We start from the raw sequence: 17396 nt of genomic DNA on the forward strand, positions 1-17396 counted from the left end.
ACTCTGCTACTTATCCCGCCTTGGCGGTTTACATGAGCCACGGCTGTGACGTTGCCTGACTGAATCAGAACCAGTAGATCGCAAAGAATATTCTCCGCTTGTCGTAGGCCATTGTATATGGCCCTCAATTCCAGTATGTTGATGTGTAGTCAAGCCTCCTGGCTTGACCACAGCCCCTGAAAATTCCTTCCTTGTGTGACTGCTCCCCATCCTCGGAGGCTCGCGTCCGTGGTCACCAGAACCCAGTCCTGAATGCCAAACCTGTGACCCTCTAGAAGGTGAGCACCCTGGAGCCACCACAGGAGAGACACCCTGGCCCTGGGGGACAGAGTTATTTTCTGATGTAGGTGGGACCCGGACCACTTGTCCAGAAGGTCCCACTGAAACGTCCTCGCATGAAACCTGCCGAAGGGGATGGCCTCGTAGGTCGCCACCATTTTCCCCAGTACTCGAGTGCATTGATGGACTGACACTCTTTTTGGTTTCAACAGGTCTCTTACAATGTTCTGGAGTTCCTTGGCTTTTTCCCTCGGGAGAAAAACCCTCTTTTGTTCTGTATCATGCCTAAGAAAGAAAGCCAAGTAGTCGGAACCAACTGCGACTTTGGTAGATTTAGAATCCATCCATGTTGCTATAGCACTCCCAGGGAGAGCGACACGCTTTTCTGCAACTGTTCCTTTGATCTCGCTTTTATCAGGAGATCGTCCAAGTACGGGATAATTGTGACTCCTTGCCTGCGTAGGAGCACCATCATTTCCACCATTACCTTGGTGAACACCCTCGGGGCCGTGGAAAGCCCAAACGGCAACGTCTGAAACTGGTAATGACAGTCTTGTACAGGGAATCTCAGGTAAGCCTGATGAGGAGGATATATGGGGACGTGAAGGTATGCATCCTTTATGTCTAATGACACCATAAAATCCCCCCCTTCCAGGCTGGAGATGACTGCTCTGAGAAATTCCATCTTGAACTTGAACCTTTTTAAGAACAGGTTCAGGGATTTTAAATTTAGAATGGGTCTGACCGAGCCATCCGGTTTCGGGACCACAAATAGGGTTGAATAGTACCCGTTTCCCTGTTGTGCTAGGGGAACCTTGATAATCACTTGCTGTTGACACAGCTTTTGAATTGCAGCTAAAATTATCTCCCTCTCGGGGGGAGAAGCTGGTAAAGCCGATTTGAAGAATCGACGAGGAGGCACATCTTCGAATTCCAGCTTGTAGCCATGGGATACAATTTCCATCGCCCAAGGATCCACGTCCGACTGAACCCAGACGTGAAGAGTCGAAGACGTGACCCCACCGGTGCGGCCTCCCTCAGTGGAGCCCCAGCATCATGCGGTGGATTTAGTAGAAGCCGGGGAGGACTTCTGTTCCTGGGAACTGGCCGTAGCAGGCATTCTTTTCCCTCTACCCTTACCTCTGGCGAGGAAGGAAGAGCCCCGACCTCTTCTGGACTTATGCGACCGAAAGGACTGCATCTGATACTGTGGAGTTTTCTTTTGCTGTGGTGGAAAATAATAAGAATTTACTTACCGATAATTCTATTTCTCGTAGTCCGTAGTGGATGCTGGGGACTCCGTAAGGACCATGGGGAATAGCGGCTCCGCAGGAGACTGGGCACATCTAAAGAAAGCTTTAGGACTATCTGGTGTGCACTGGCTCCTCCCCCTATGACCCCCCTCCAAGCCTCAGTTAGGATACTGTGCCCGGACGAGCGTACACAATAAGGAAGGATCTTGAATCCCGGGTAAGACTCATACCAGCCACACCAATCACACCGTACAACTTGTGATCTGAACCCAGTTAACAGCATGATAACAGAGGAGCCTCTAGAAAAGATGGCTCACTACAGCAATAACCCGATTTTTTTTTTTTTTTTTTGGTAACAATAACTATGTACCAGTATTGCAGACAATCCGCACTTGGGATGGGCGCCCAGCATCCACTACGGACTACGAGAAATAGAATTATCGGTAAGTAAATTCTTATTTTCTCTAACGTCCTAAGTGGATGCTGGGGACTCCGTAAGGACCATGGGGATTATACCAAAGCTCCCAAACGGGCGGGAGAGTGCGGATGACTCTGCAGCACCAAATGAGAGAACTCCAGGTCCTCCTCAGCCAGGGTATCAACTTTGTAGAATTTTACAAACGTATTTGCTCCTGACCAAGTAGCTGCTCGGCAAAGTTGGAAAGCCGAGACCCCTCGGGCAGCCGCCCAAGATGAGCCCACCTTCCTTGTGGAGTGGGCATTTACAGATTTTTGGCTGTGGCAGGCCTGCCACCGAATGTGCAAGCTGAATTGTACTACAAATCCAACGAGCAATAGTCTGCTTAGAAGCAGGAGCACCCAGCTTGTTGGGTGCATACAGGATAAACAGCGAGTCAGTTTTCCTGACTCCAGCCGTCCTGGAAACATATATTTTCAGGGCCCTGACAACGTCTAGCAACTTGGAATCCTCCAAGTCCCTAGTAGCCGCAGGCACCACAATAGGTTGGTTCAGGTGAAACGCTGAAACCACCTTAGGGAGAAACTGAGGACGGGTCCTCAATTCCGCCCTGTCCGAATGGAAAATCAGATAAGGGCTTTTACAGGATAAAGCCGCCAATTCTGACACGCGCCTGGCCCAGGCCAGGGCCAACAGCATGACCACTTTCCATGTGAGATATTTTAACTCCACAGATTTAAGTGGTTCAAACCAATGTGACTTTTGGAACCCAAAAACTACATTGAGATCCCAAAGTGCCACTGAAGGCACAAAAGGAGGCTGTATATGCAGTACCCCTTTTACAAACGTCTGAACTTCAGGGACTGAAGCTAGTTCTTTTTGGAAGAAAATTGACAGGGCCGAAATTTTAACCTTAATGGACCCCAATTTCAGGCCCATAGACACTCCTGTTTGCAGGAAATGTAGGAAACGACCCAGTTGAATTTCCTCCGTCGGGCCTTACTGGCCTCGCACCACGCAACATATTTTCACCAAATGCGGTGATAATGTTTTGCGGTTACATCCTTCCTGGCTTTGATCAGGATAGGGATGACTTCATCCGGAATGCCTTTTCAGGATCCGGCGTTCAACCGCCATGCCGTCAAACGCAGCCGTGGTAAGTCTTGGAACAGACAGGGTCCTTGCTGGAGCAGGTCCCTTCTTAGAGGTAGAGGCCACGGATCCTCCGTGAGCATCTCTTGAAGTTCCGGTTACCAAGTCCTTCTTGGCCAATCCGGAGCCACGAATATAGTGCTTACTCCTCTCCATCTTATCAATCTCAGTACCTTAGGTATGAGAGGCAGAGGAGGGAACACATACACTGACTGGTACACCCACGGTGTTACCAGAACGTCTACAGTTATTGCCTGAGGGTCCCTTGACCTGGCGCAATACTTGTCGAGTTTTTCCCAACGGTTTATAATCATGTGGAAGACTTCTGGGTGAAGTCCCCACTCTCCCGGGTGGAGGTCGTGCTGAGGAAGTCTGCTTCCCAGTTGTCCACTCCCGGAATGAATACTGCTGACAGTGCTATCACATGATTTTCCGCCCAGCGAAGAATCCTTGCAGCTTCTGCCATTGCCCTCCTGCTTCTTGTGCCACCCTGTCTGTTTACGTGGGTGACTGCCGTGATGTTGTCCGACTGGATCAACACCGACTGACCTTGAAGCAGAGGACTTGCTAAGCTTAGAGCATTGTAAATGGCCCTTAGCTTCAGGATATTTATGTGAAGTGATGTCTCCTGACTTGACCATAAGCTCTGGATATTCCTTCCCTGTGTGACTGCTCCCCAGCCTCGCAGGCTGGCATCCGTGGTCACCAGGACCCAGTCCTGAATGCCGAATCTGCGGCCCTCTAGAAGATGAGCACTCAGCAACCACCACAGGAGGGACACCCTTGTCCTTGGTGACAGGGTTATCCGCTGATGCATCTGAAGATGCGACCCGGACCATTTGTCCAGCAGGTCCCACTGGAAAATTCTTGCGTGGAATCTGCCGAATGGGATTGCTTCTTAGGAAGCCACCATTTTACCCAGAACCCTTGTGCATTGATGCACTGAGACTTGGCTCGGTTTTAGGAGGTTCCTGACTAGCTCGGATAACTCCCTGGCTTTTTCCTCCTGGAGAAAAGCCTTTTTCTGGACTGTGTCCAGGATCATCCCTAGGAACAGAAGACAAGTCGTCGGAACCAGCTGCGATTTTGGAATATTGAGAATCCAATCGTGCTGCCGCAACACTACCTGAAATAGTGCTACACCGACCTCCAACTGTTCCCTGGATCTTACCCTTATCAGGGAATCGTCCAAGTAAAGGATAACTAAAATTTCCTTCCTTCGAAGGAATATCATCATTTCGGCCATTACCTTGGTAAAGACCCGGGGTGCCGTGGACCATCCATACGGCAGCGTCTGAACTGATAATGACAGTTCTGTACCATAAACCTGAGGTACCCTTGATGAGAAGGGTAAATTTTGACATGAAGGTAAGTATCTTTGATGTCCCGAGACATCATGTAGTCCCCTTCTTCCAGGTTCGCAATCACTGCTCTGAGTGACTCAATCTTGAATTTGAACCTCTGTATGTAAGTGTTCAAAGATTTTAGATTTAGAATCGGTCTCACCGAGCCGTCCGGCTTCGGTACCACAACAGTGTGGAATAATACCCCGTTCCCTGTTGCAGGAGGGGTACCTTGTTATCACCTGCTGGGAATACAGCTTGTGAATGGCTTCCAAAACAGTCTCCCTGTCAGAAGGAGACATCGGTAAAGCCGACTTTAGGAAACGGCGAGGGGGAGACGTCTCGAATTCTAATTTGTACCCCTGAGATATCACCTGAAGGATCCAGGGGTCTACTTGCGAGTGAGCCCACTGCGCGCTGAAATTCATTGAGACGGGCCCCCCACCGTGCCTGATTCTGCTTGTAAAGCCCCAGCGTCATACTGAGGGCTTGGCAGAGGCGGGAGAGGGTTTCTGTTCCTGGGAACTGGCTGATTTCTGCAGCCTTTTTCCTCTCCCTCTGTCACGGGGCAGAAATGAGGAATCTTTTGCCCGCTTGTCCACGAAAAGACTGCGCCTGATAATACGGCGTCTTCTCATGTTGAGAGGCGACCTGGGGTACAAACGTGGATTTCCCAGCTGTTGCCGTGGCCACCAGGTCTGAAAGACCGACCCCAAATAACTCCTCCCTTTAATAAGGCAATACTTCCAAATGCCGTTTGGAATACGCATCACCTGACCACTGACGTGTCCATAACCCTCTACTGGTAGAAATGGACAACGCACTTTGACTTGATGCCAGTCGGCAAATATTCCGCTGTGCATCACGCATATATAGAAATGCATCTTTTAAATGCTCTATAGGCAATAATATACTGTCCCTATCTAGGGTATCAATATTTCCAGTCAGGGAATCCGACCACGCCAACCCAGCACTGCACATCCAGGCTGAGGCGATTGCTGGTCGCAGTATAACACCAGTATGTGTGTAAATACATTTTAGGATACCCTCCTGCTTTCTATCAGCAGGATCCTTAAGGGCGGCCATCTCAGGAGAGGGTAGAGCCCTTACAAGCGTGTGAGCGCTTTATCCACCCTAGGGGTGTTTCCCAACGCACCCTAACCTCTGGCGGGAAAGGATATAATGCCAATAACATTTTAGAAATTATCAGTTGTTATCGGGGGAAAACCACGCATCATCACACACCTCATTTAATTTCTCAGATTCAGGAAAACTACAGGTAGTTTTTCCTCACCGAACAGAATACCCCTTTTTGGTGGTACTCGTATTATCAGAAATGTGTAAAAACATTTTTCATTGCCTCAATCATGTAACGTGTGGCCCTACTGGAAGTCACATTTGTCTCTTCACCGTCGACACTGGAGTCAGTATCCGTGTCGGCGTCTATATCTGCCATCTTAGGTAACGGGCGCTTTAGAGCCCCTGACGGCCTATGAGACGTCTGGACAGGCACAAGCTGAGTAGCCGGCTGTCTCATGTCAACCACTGTCTTTTATACAGAGCTGACACTGTCACGTAATTCCTTCCAACAGTTCATCCACTCAGGTGTCGACCCCCTAGGGGGTGACATCACTATTACAGGCAATCTGCTCCGTCTCCACATCATTTTTCTCCTCATACATGTCGACACCAATGTACCGACATACAGCACACACACAGGGAATGCTCTGATAGAGGACAGGACCCCACTAGCCCTTTGGGGAGACAGAGGGAGAGTTTGCCAGCACACACCAGAGCGCTATATATATATATACAGGGATAACCTTATAAAAGTGTTTTTCCCTTTATAGCTGCTGTATCTTTAATACTGCGCGTAATTAGTGCCCCCCCCTCTCTTTTTTAACCCTTTCTGTAGTGTAGTGACTGCAGGGGAGAGACAGGGAGCTTCCCTCCAACGGAGTTGTGAGGGAAAATGGCGCCAGTGTGCTGAGGAGATAGGCTCCGCCCCCTTATCGGCGGCCTTATCTCCCGTTTTTTTATGTATTTTAGCAGGGGTTAAATGCATCCATATAGCCCAGGAGCTATATGTGATGCATTTTTTTGCCATCCAAGGTGTTTATTATTGCGTCTCAGGACGCCCCCCCCAGCGCCATGCACCCTCAGTGACCGGAGTGTGAAGTGTGCTGAGAGCAATGGCGCACAGCTGCAGTGCTGTGCGCTACCTTGTTGAAGACAGGACGTCTTCTGCCGCCGATTTTCCGGACCTCTTCTGCCTTCTGGCTCTGTAAGGGGGCCGGCGGCGCGGCTCTGGGACCCATCCAGGCTGGACCTGTGATCGTCCCTCTGGAGCTAATGTCCAGTAGCCTAAGAAGCCCAATCCACTCTGCACGCAGGTGAGTTCGCTTCTTCTCCCCTTAGTCCCTCGATGCAGTGAGCCTGTTGCCAGCAGGTCTCACTGAAAATAAAAAACCTAAACTAAAACTTTCACTAAGAAGCTCAGGAGAGCCCCTAGTGTGCACCCTTCTCGTTCGGGCACAAAGATCTAACTGAGGCTTGGAGGGGGGTCATAGGGGGAGGAGCCAGTGCACACCAGATAGTCCTAAAGCTTTCTTTAGATGTGCCCAGTCTCCTGCGGAGCCGCTATTCCCCATGGTCCTTACGGAGTCCCCAGCATCCACTTAGGACGTTAGAGAAAAGGCAAAAAGGTAGATTTACCAGCGGTAGCTGTGCAAACTAGGTCCGCGAGACCTTCCCCAAATAAAACCTCACCCTTGTAAGGTAAAACTTCCATATGCCTCTTTGAGTCGGCATCACCCGTCCATTGGCGGGTCCACAGTGCTCGCCTAGCCGAGAACGCCATCGCGTTGGCCCTTGAACCTAGTAGTCCGACGTCTCTCTGAGCGTCTCTCATATATAAGATTGCGTCTTTGATGTGACCTAAGGTCAACAAAATGGTATCCCTATCTAGGGTATCAATATCAGCTGACAAGGTATTTGTCCAAGTTGCTACCGCGCTACAGACCCAAGCCGATGCTATAGCCGGTCTGAGTAAAGCACCAGTATGTGTATAAATTGATTTTAAATAAGAATTTACTTACCGATAATTCTATTTCTCGTAGTCCGTAGTGGATGCTGGGGACTCCGTCAGGACCATGGGGAATAGCGGCTCCGCAGGAGACAGGGCACAAAAATAAAGCTTTAGGATTAGGTGGTGTGTACTGGCTCCTCCCCCTATGACCCTCCTCCAAGCCTCAGTTAGGACACTGTGCCCGGACGAGCGTACACAATAAGGAAGGATATTGAATCCCGGGTAAGACTCATACCAGCCACACCAATCACACCGTATAACTTGTGATCTGAACCCAGTTAACAGTATGACAAACGTAGGAGCCTCTGAACAGACGGCTCACAACAATAACAACCCGAATTTGTTTGTAACAATAACTATGTACAAGTATTGCAGACAATCCGCACTTGGGATGGGCGCCCAGCATCCACTACGGACTACGAGAAATAGAATTATCGGTAAGTAAATTCTTATTTTCTCTAACGTCCTAAGTGGATGCTGGGGACTCCGTCAGGACCATGGGGATTATACCAAAGCTCCCAAACGGGCGGGAGAGTGTGGATGACTCTGCAGCACCGAATGAGAGAACTCCAGGTCCTCCTCAGCCAGGGTATCAAATTTGTAGAATTTTGCAAACGTGTTTGCCCTTGACCAAGTAGCAGCTCGGCAGAGTTGTAATGCCGAGACCCCCCGGGCAGCCGCCCAGGATGAGCCCACTTTCCTTGTGGAATGGGCCTTGACAGATTTAGGTTGTGGCAAGCCTGCCACAGAATGTGCAAGTTGAATTGTGCTACAAATCCAACGAGCAATCGTCTGCTTAGAAGCAGGAGCACCCATCTTGTTGGGTGCATACAATATAAACAGTGAGTCAGACTTTCTGACTCCCGCCGTTCTTGAAATATATATTTTCAATGCCCGGACCACGTCCAACAACTTGGAATCCTCCAAATCGTTAGTAGCCGCAGGCACCACAATAGGCTGGTTCAGGTGAAACGCTGACACCACCTTAGGCAGAAAATGAGGACGCGTCCGCAGTTCTGCCCTGTCCGTATGCAAAATCAGATATGGGCTCTTATATGATAAAGCCGCCAATTCTGATACTCTCCTGGCTGAAGCCAGGGCCAGTAGCATGGTTACTTTCCATGTAAGATACTTCAACTCCACCGATTTGAGCAGCTCAAACCAATGGGATTTGAGAAAATCCAAGACTACATTAAGATCCCACGGTGCCACTGGGGGCACAACCGGGGGCTGTATATGTAGTACTCCTTTTACAAAAGTCTGGACTTCAGGAACTGAAGTCAATTCTTTCTGGAAGAAAATCGACAGGGCCGAAATTTGAACCTTAATGGACCCCAATTTGAGGCCCATAGACAATCCTGTTTGCAGGAAATGTAGGAATCGACCCAGTTGAAATTCCTCCGTGGGGGCCTTCCTGGCCTCACACCACGCAACATATTTTCTCCAAATGCGGTGATAATGTTGTGCAGTCACCTCCTTCCTGGCTTTTACCAGTGTAGGAATGACCTCTTCCGGAATGCCTTTTTCCCTTAGAATTCGGCGTTCAACCGCCATGCCGTCAAACGCAGCCGCGGTAAGTCTTGGAATAGACACGGTCCCTGCTGAAGCAGGTCCCATCTTAGAGGTAGAGGCCACGGATCCTCCGTGAGCATCTCTTGAAGTTCCGGGTACCAAGTTCTTCTTGGCCAATCCGGAGCCACTAGTATCGTTCTTACTCCCTTTTGCCGTATAATTCTCAGTACTTTTGGTATGAGAGGCAGAGGAGGGAACACATACACTGACTGGAACACCCACGGTGTTACCAGAGCGTCCACAGCTATTGCCTGAGGGTCTCTTGACCTGGCGCAATACCTGTCCAGTTTTTTGTTGAGGCGGGACGCCATCATATCCACCATTGGTTTTTCCCAACGGTTCACAATCATGTGGAAAGACTTCTGGATGAAGTCCCCACTCTCCCGGGTGTAGATCGTGTCTGCTGAGGAAGTCTGCTTCCCAGTTGTCCACTCCCGGAATGAATACTGCTGACAGTGCTATCACATGATCTTCCGCCCAGCGAAGAATCCTTGCAGCTTCTGCCATTGCTGTCCTGCTTCTTGTGCCGCCCTGTCTGTTTACGTGGGCGACTGCCGTGATGTTGTCCGACTGGATCAACACCGGCTGACCCTGAAGCAGGGGTTTTGCCAGACTTAGAGCATTGTAAATCGCTCTTAGCTCCAGTATATTTATGTGAAGAGACATCTCCAGGCTTGACCATACTCCCTGGAAGTTTCTTCCCTGTGTGACCGCTCCCCAGCCTCTCAGACTGGCATCCGTGGTCACCAGGACCCAGTCCCGTATGCCGAATCTGCGGCCCTCTAACAGATGAGCACTCTGCAACCACCACAGAAGAGACACCCTTGTCCGTGGCGATAAGGTTATCCGCTGATGCATCTGCAGATGTGATCCGGACCATTTGTCCAGCAGATCCCACTGAAAAGTTTGTGCGTGGAATCTGCCGAATGGAATCGCTTCGTAAGAAGCCACCATCTTTCCCAGGACTCTTGTGCATTGATGCACAGACACTTTCCCTGGTTTTAGGAGGTTCCTGACAAGTTCGGATAACTCCCTGGCTTTCTCCTCCGGAAGAAACACCTTTTTCTGAACCGTATCCAGAATCATTCCCAGGAACAGCAGACGTGTCGTCGGGGTCAACTGAGATTTTGGAAAATTCAGAATCCACCCGTGTTGTTGCAGCACTAGTTGGGTTAGTGCTACTCCGTCCTCCAGCTGTTCTCTGGACCTTGCCCTTATCAGGAGATCGTCCAAGTAAGGGATAATTAATACGCCTCTTCTTCGCAGAAGAATCATCATTTCGGCCATTACCTTGGTAAAGACCCGAGGTGCCGTGGACAATCCAAACGGCAGCGTCTGAAACTGATAATGACAGTTTTGCACCACGAACCTGAGGTACCCTTGATGTGAAGGGCAAATTGGGACATGCAGGTAAGCATCCTTTATGTCCAGGGACACCATAAAGTCCCCTTCTTCCAGATTCGCTATCACTGCTCTGAGTGACTCCATCTTGAACTTGAATTTTTGTATGTACAGGTTCAAAGATTTCAGATTTAGAATAGGTCTTACCGAGCCGTCCGGCTTCGGTACCACAAATAGCGTGGAGTAATACCCCTTTCCCTGTTGTAGGAGGGGTACCTTGACTATCACCTGCTGAGAAAACAGCTTGTGAATGGCTTCCAATACCGTCGCCCTGTCTGAGGGAGACGTTGGCAAAGCAGACTTTAGGAACCTGCGAGGGGGAGACTTCTCGAATTCCAACCTGTAACCCTGAGATACTACCTGCAGGATCCAGGGGTCCACCTGTGAGCAAGCCCACTGTGCGCTGAAATTCTTGAGTCGACCCCCCACCGCTCCTGAGTCCGCTTGTAAGGCCCCAGCGTCATGCTGAGGGCTTTGCAGAACCCTGGGAGGGCTTCTGTTCCTGGGCAGGGGCTGCTTGCTGCCCTCTCTTACCCCTTCCTCTGCCCCGAGGGGTCCTTTTGTCCGCTTGTTCTTATAGGACCGAAAGGACTGCGGCTGAAAAGACGGTGTCTTTTTCTGTTGGGAGGGGGTCTGAGGTAAAAAGGTGGATTTTCCGGCAGTTGCCGTGGCCACCAGATCCGATAGACCGACGCCAAATAATTCCTCCCCTTTATACGGCAATACTTCCATATGTCGTTTGGAATCCGCATCACCTGACCACTGTCGCGTCCATAAACTCCTTCTGGCAGATATGGACATCGCATTTACTCTCGATGCCAGAGTGCAAATATCTCTCTGAGCATCTCGCATATAAAGGAAAGCATCCTTTAATTGCTCTATAGTCAATAAAATACTGTCCCTATCCAGGGTATCAATATTTTCAGTCAGGGAATCCAACCAGACGACCCCAGCCTGCACATCCAGGCTGAGGCGATGGCTGGTCGCAGTATAACACCAGTATGTGTGTATATACTTTTTAGGGTAGTTTCCAGTCTCCTATCAGCTGGATCCCTGAGGGCGGCCGTACCAGGAGACGGTAACGCCACTTGTTTTGATAAGCGTGTGAGCGCCTTATCCACCCTAGGGGGTGTTTCCCAGCGCGCCCTAACCTCTGGCGGGAAAGGGTATAATGCTAATAACTTTTTTGAAATTAGCACTTTTCTATCTGGGTTAACCCACGCTTCATCACATACATCATTTAATTCCTCTGATTCAGGAAAAACTACAGGTAGTTTTTTCACCCCCCACATAATACCCCTTTTTGTGGTACTTGCAGTATCAGAGATATGCAAAGCCTCCTTCATTCCCGTGATCATATAACGTGTGGCCCTACTTGAAAATACGTTTGTTTCATCACCGTCGACACTAGATTCAGTGTCTGTGTCTGGGTCTGTGTCGACCGACTGAGGTAAAGGGCGCTTTACAGCCCCTGACGGTGTCTGAGACGCCTGGGCAGGTACTAACTGGTTTGCCGGCCGTCTCATGTCGTCAACTGATTTTTGTAATGTGCTGACATTATCACGTAATTCCATAAACAAAGCCATCCATTCCGGTGTCGACTCCCTGGGGGGTGACATCACCATTATCGGCAATTGCTCTGCCTCCACACCAACATCGTCCTCATACATGTCGACACACACGTACCGACACACAGCAGACACACAGGGAATGCTCTTATCGAAGACAGGACCCCACTAGCCCTTTGGGGAGACAGAGGGAGAGTTTGCCAGCACACACCCAAGCGCTATAATATATATGGGAACAACCTTATATAAGTGTTGTTCCTTATAGCAGCTTAAATATATCAAAATATCGCCAAAAAATGCCCCCCCTCTCTGTTTTACCCTGTTTCTGTAGTGCAGTGCAGGGGAGAGTCCTGGGAGCCTTCCTCACAGCGGAGCTGAGCAGGAAAATGGTGCTGTGTGCTGAGGAGAATAAGCCCCGCCCCCTATTTCGGCGGGCTTTTCTCCCGGAGTTTTAGATATCTGGCATGGGTTAAATACATACATATAGCCTCAATGGCTATATGTGATATATTCTTTTGCCATAAAGGTATTAAATATTGCTGCCCAGGGCGCCCCCAGCAGCGCCCTGCACCCTCCGTGACCGCTTGGTGTGAAGTGTGTGACAACAATGGCGCACAGCTGCAGTGCTGTGCGCTACCTTCATGAAGACTGAAGAGCCTTCTGCCGCCTGTTTCCGGACCTTCAATCTTCAGCATCTGTAAGGGGGGTCGGCGGCGCGGCTCCGGGACGAACCCCAGGGTGAGACCTGTGTTCCGACTCCCTCTGGAGCTAATGGTGTCCAGTAGCCTAAGAATCCAATCCATCCTGCACGCAAGTGAGTTGAAATTCTCTCCCTCGATGCAGTGAGCCTGTTGCCAGCAGGACTCACTGAAAATAAAAAACCTAAAAACTTTTTCTAAGCAGCTCTTTAGGAGAGCCACCTAGATTGCACCCTGCTCGGACGGGCACAAAAACCTAACTGAGGCTTGGAGGAGGGTCATAGGGGGAGGAGCCAGTACACACCACCTAATCCTAAAGCTTTTTTTTTGTGCCCTGTCTCCTGCGGAGCCGCTATTCCCCATGGTCCTGACGGAGTCCCCAGCATCCACTTAGGACGTTAGAGAAAAGTCATTTCCTGTCTGCGATCAGCAGGATCTTTGAGAGCTGCCGTGTCTGGGGACGGTAGCGCCACCTTTTTGGTAAGCGCGTCAAAGCTTTGTCCACCCTGGGCGAGGATTCCCACCGTACCCTGTCCTGTGCCGGGAAACTCTTTTGGGAATCTGCAGATTTTTGTCTGGAGTTTCCCAAGCTTTTTCAAATAACGCGTTCAGCTCATGAGATGGGGGAAATGTTACCTCAGGTTTCTTTTCCTTAAACATGTGTACCCTTGTGTCAGGGACAGAGTGGTCGTCTGTGATATGCAAAACATCTTTTATTGCAATAATCATGTAATGAATACTTTTTGCCACCCTTGGGTGTAGCCTTGCATCATCGTAGTCGACACTGGAGTCAGAATCCATGTCGGTATCAGTGTCTGCTATTTGGGATAGGTGACGTTTTTGAGACCCTGAAGGGCCCTGTGACACCGTCAACGCCATTGATTGACTCCCCGTATTATCCCTGGACTCTGCTTTGTCCAATCTCTTATGTAACAAGGTCACATTTGCATTTAAAACATTCCACATGTCCAACCAATCAGGTGTCGGCGTTGCCGACGGAGACACCACAATCATCTGCTCCACCTCCTCTCTAAAGTCTTCCGCCTCAGACATGCCGACACAGGCGTACCGACACCCCCCCCACACACACACACACACACAGGGATTGTGTATATATATATATATATATATATATATATGGAGATATATATGGAGACAGTTCCCCCAATAAGGCCCTTTGGAGAGACAGAGAGAGAGTATGCCAGCACACACCCAGCGCCAATAACACTGGAAACAAAATTCCCAGATAAACAGCGCTTTTATATAATCATATAGATAAATCTATACACTCACTGCGCCTTACAAGTGCCCCCCCCCCCTTCTTTTTTGCCCTCTGTCACCGTGTTCAGCAGAGGGGAGTCCAGGGATCCAGCATCTGCAGTGTGCTGTGGAGAAAATGGCGCTGGTTAGTGCTGTGAGATCAAGCTCCGCCCCCTCAGCGACAGGCTTCGGTCCCGCTCAAATTTATTTATACTGGCGAGGGAGTATAAAATATACTGCCTCCGTAGCCTATATATTCATATGAGCCAGTCCTAGAGGTTTATTGCTGCCCAGGGCGCCCCCCTTGCGCCCTGCACCCATCAGTGCCTGCAGTGTGTGTAGTGTGTGGGAGCAATGGCGCGCAGCGTTACCGCTGCGTGTTACCTCATAGAAGATCTGAAGTCTTCTGCTGCCTTTGAAGTCTTCTTTCTACTTATACTCACCCGGCTTCTATCTTCCGGCTCTGCGAGGAGGACGGCGGTGCGGCTCCGGGACAAACAGCGAGGGTGAGACCTGCGTTCCGGCCCTCTGGAGCTAATGGTGTCCAGTAGCCTAAGAAGCAGAGCCTATCATTTAAGTAGGTCTGCTTCTCTCTCCTCAGTCCCACGATGCAGGGAGCCTGTTGCCAGCAGTGCTCCATGAAAATAAAAAACCTAACAAAAGTCTTTTTCAGAGAAACTCAGGAGAGCTCCCCTGCAGTGCACCCAGTCTCCTCTGGGCACAGGATCTAACTGAGGTCTGGAGGAGGGGCATAGAGGGAGGAGCCAGTGCACACCCATTCTAAAGTTCTTTATAGTGCCCATGTCTCCTGCGGAGCCCGTTATACCCTATGGTCCTTACGGAGTCCCCAGCATCCTCTAGGGCGTAAGAGAAAAAGCCATGTACCTTGCATCATAGCACTTTGATAAAGCTAATTATTTACCTTTTAACATAAGCTATTTACTAATACCGTGTAGCCGTAATGGCCGCTAAACCACGTGCAGGTGCTACGCACTTCGTACGCTATTTGCGTACAAAGACCTCACACGTGGTACGCAAGTTACGTACACACGCTGCGCTGGGTGTACGGAATACACACAGCGAGCGTACACACAGACAGTAACCTTTATAAACTTTAAACATAGAATATGCTTTCACTGTAAACCTTAATACCGTGGTACTATAATGGTGTAACACTGAACCTTTGTGAGTATGCAAGCTGTTTGAGCAATTGAGATGCTCTGAAACCCTTAGCACTTATATGGTGAATCACACAAACACTTGTTAAGGTTCCAACACCTTACCAGATGATTTTTAGTAAGTAAAAGGGAAAAGTACAGTTAACAGCTTATACACTACAGTCCTAACATTAATAACTAAATAGAATAACTATACAGGAATATACACAATAGCGAACGATCGCAAATACAAATAAACAGAAAGAGAATAAATGGCAAATACTTAAAGGATAACAAAAAAGAACAATTGCATACACACAGAGTAATGAAATGGCCACAAAGAAACTTACACACTTGGGAATGAATCGCATGCGCTATCTGGAAACCAGCTCTCAGTCATCACGGGGAAAACCTTGTGGAGAGAAGTGAGAGCTGGTCTGGCTATGGGGGTCTTTATATACACAGCATACTGTACACTACAAAGGGCCCTACAATCTCATTGTTCATTGGACACAGGAATTTGTCTCTGCATTATAACAAAAGGTCATAGGTGGGTTCGTACGGGGGGGATGTGTCTCTCTCCAACTGCTCAGGTGGGAGGCATCCTCAGGACTCCCACCTCATGTGTAATAAAACAGCAAATACTGTAAATGTCCATAAACTTCTTTTACATATAACTATACGCTGGAGCGACCGATCTCTTCCTAACCAACACCGGAATGTTTCTAATAAAATACTCTTCAGTTAGGTACTAGACACCACTGTTCAACCTTTGTCAGACCCTTCGTATCATTCAAAGAGGAATCCTTATGTCCACGAACCATTTACACTAAACATACTTGCAGACACTATTAAGGGGATTAATATCTACAAAACACACTATAAAGGTTATCTATGCTATAAACGAGTCGCCCGCTACAAGCTCATAAACTCTACCGTAAATACGCATATAACGCGCGTAATCGCCGGAGCGAGCGTACGCAATTTGCGGACATGTGCACGTACAGCAGACTAAATGCACGAGCAGCGGGCATGTGCATGGGGTTAGTATATGGCAATGTGAAGCACGATATTTTTCGACTTTGACAACTTGTATACAGATTCAGACTCCATTGCACACAGATATACAAGTGTTGCATATCAAAATAGTCAGTGCAGTCTCGTGAAGCAGTTTTTAAGACACACATTTGCACACAAAAAAAAAAAAAGGGAAATAGATGCTCAGAGAAGTGATGTTTGGTGAACTGCGGCAATAGTGTATGAGAACATATCTGTATAAAGTATTTATGTAATTGGCTTTCTTGATTGCAGCAGTACTAAAAGCTGTAAAACAACCGTGGCTACTCTGGAGACAGTGCCAAGAGAAACCTGTTCCTTCTCTTAAAAAGTTAGTAGCAGAAATATATACAGGCCAATACACATAAGAAAGTTTATTAAGTCTATATCTATGAATGTCAACACAGGACTGGAAGGAGTACTGTACTATGACATAAGATGATGTTCCCAGACAATGTTTAATATACTGAATCTACATGCTAATACCCAATCACAAGTACCGTAAAGTTGTTCAAATCGTGATAATTAATCGTTCAATGTATGGAGTAACTGCAAGATCATATTGTTTGTCAGAGTATCTGAAAATAATAATTTGTACAACCTTAAGTCTGTTACTATATCTTCAACTTTGTGGGACAAGTGCTGGCAGGGAGTTCAGGTGTTAGATATACAGATGTCAGTCCTTGTCATGTCACGAGAGGATAAGGTGCAAATTAGGTAGCCCAAAGAGATAACTTATTTTCGGTAACCAGAACTAGGATAAAAGACCATCCTTGGCTGCCAGAACGGAGAAAGGGTCACCAGCAAAAAGATTGTGAAGCGGAGTGTCAGGGGTGATGGGGGATTACAGCTCCTACTAGCCAAGAAATGGAGGTTACAGATGAGGACTAAAAGGAACAGCAACTTAATTTCTTGACGATGTTTCCTGAGTGTTAAGTGGATCTGTATTTCACCCACAAATATGCTGACTGTGAATCCAGGATGCTTCAGCAGATAGGAGAGGAGACTTGCTACTAAGTGCATATCCTAGGCTTGGTTATAAGGAGTCTAGTACTCATATATTATATTCCCCTGTGTGTACATGCATCAAAAGGTTTATAGGAATAAAACTTGTAGAAGGACATTGCTAAAGAAAAGATATAGAAGCCCAT

General features: G+C 48.5%; 1 protein-coding gene across 3 annotated transcripts in view; it reads right to left on the bottom strand.

Moving 5' to 3' along the window:
* The window catches only part of FBXL17 (F-box and leucine rich repeat protein 17), a 1047892-nt gene that overhangs the window by 608096 nt on the left and 422400 nt on the right, over positions 1-17396 (bottom strand). The window lies entirely within an intron of this gene.

This window comes from Pseudophryne corroboree, chromosome 1 (genome assembly GCF_028390025.1).
Source record: "Pseudophryne corroboree isolate aPseCor3 chromosome 1, aPseCor3.hap2, whole genome shotgun sequence".
NCBI lineage: Eukaryota > Metazoa > Chordata > Amphibia > Anura > Myobatrachidae > Pseudophryne > Pseudophryne corroboree.